This window comes from Sinohyriopsis cumingii, unplaced genomic scaffold (assembly GCF_028554795.1).
Source record: "Sinohyriopsis cumingii isolate HCF-2022 unplaced genomic scaffold, ASM2855479v2 utg000646l, whole genome shotgun sequence".
Lineage (NCBI taxonomy): Eukaryota > Metazoa > Mollusca > Bivalvia > Unionida > Unionidae > Sinohyriopsis > Sinohyriopsis cumingii.
Genome location: NW_028315921.1, coordinates 873,278 through 875,008, shown reverse-complemented (window position 1 = coordinate 875,008; position 1,731 = coordinate 873,278). Strand labels below are relative to the sequence as shown.

Genomic DNA, 1,731 nt, shown 5'->3' with positions numbered 1-1,731 from the left:
CTAAAGTTTAATTTTCGAGAACCAGCCTCCGTTTCCTTCCGGAGCAGGATATCAAGTTTGGAAACATGTAATCACTGGAAATGTGTAAATTTGCCTTTTAAGAGCACATATTGTACGGATTAACGAAAAATTGAAACAAAATAAATTCCATTTTTAATATGGCAATGTCATGTCAGAGGTCAAAACTTTTCGGCACTTTTGGGTGGGATCGCAGGGGTGGTTCAGTATGTATTTTTCACAGGGAGCGCAAAGAAGACCGCAAGCTGACTGTGGGATTTAGCAGCTAGTGAGGGCCAGGGAGACAAACACTCATTTTTGTCTGGGGGTGGGGAAGGGTGATGCCGGCGGTGGGGTGGGAAACACGGGGAGGCTTGTCCACCTGATCACTGTCGAACGTTCCAATGCTATATCATTACATGCCACATTGTTTTTCTTTTGCTTGTATCATGTCCTTGACAAATTGTTTTCTGTACCTTTAAATTCTCTACAATAATTGATACAGTGCCAAAGAAAAGAACTTAATATTTTACATGCATGTATCAACTTCTATATAGGATCTCAACAAAATACATGGCTTAAGGGTGAAAGTAATGTTACCTTGACCTTTTGTTATATTTCACTTTAGCTGCATGTACATTTGACATTTTATTATTGCTAGAACGGTGTAGAAGGTCCAAATTCGCACCAAAAAAGCCGTCATTGAAGCGTGAAAAGTAAATTACATTGACCCACATTTTATATATGAAATCAGATACATATTTACTGAATGTGCCTTTTATTTATATTTTTGTGCCTGAAGATAAATGATAATTTGATGTTATGAATTTAAAATTAAAAACAAAAAACAAAAACCAAATAAAAGTGATTAGCAGAGCGTGGTTTCGATCCACGGACCTCTGGGTTATGGGCCCAGCACGCTTCCACTGCGCCACTCTGCTGTTAGTTGTTATTGTTGTTGTTATAGGGTTTAACGCCATTTTTCAGCACAAGATAGGCTATACATGGCGGCCAGTATTAATGGTGGAGGAAGAACCCGGGAAAACCCCGGAAAGAACCACCGACCCACGAGAAGCTACCGGCAAGCTTTCTCACATGTCCACATTGGCCGAGCCCGAGACTCGAACCCACGCAGACAGAGGTGAGATGGCAGTGATCCGTGACGGAGAGCGCTTTAGACCACTCGGCCACTCGGCTCTGCTGTTAGAAAACATTGATTTTTATAACTTTAAAAAAAATGGAACTGATCTGATGTAATACTTACCGAAGTGATGAATACAACGAATGTTCGTACGAGTTTTTTCCCTTGCCTAACAATCCATTGATATGAACATGCTTGCTCACTAAGGGACCGACCATGTATTTGTTTCTGTTTATTGGGTGGGTAGGTGGGTAATGTTGAGTTTTCTCCCAGCCAGGAGAATTGTTTTAATTTACCTGAAGATATATATTTCTTCTTTTAAAGAATATCATGCACTAGGTTCTTTATGTGCACATCAGTTAGAGCTAGGATGGTTCGACAGTTAGAATTTTTTTCTGTCTGAAAAAAAAACATATTGAATCGTGAATATCAGACAAAAGTTGTGTGTGGTTTAGGCCAGGTAGCTATAGATCACTCCCTACATAAATAGTGTACTCATCAAAATACACCGGACGAGGTGGCCGAGTGGTTAAGGCGATGGACTGCTAATCCATTGGGGTCTCCCCGCGTGGGTTCGAATCCCATCTTCGTCG

The 1,731-nt window shown here is 40.7% G+C and overlaps 1 non-coding gene across 1 annotated transcript; it reads left to right on the top strand.

The window, feature by feature from the left end:
- The first annotated feature begins 1,649 nt into the window (after positions 1–1,649).
- On the top strand, positions 1,650–1,731 carry Trnas-gcu (transfer RNA serine (anticodon GCU)). Its single transcript has one exon. It is a non-coding gene; the product is annotated as a tRNA-Ser (tRNA).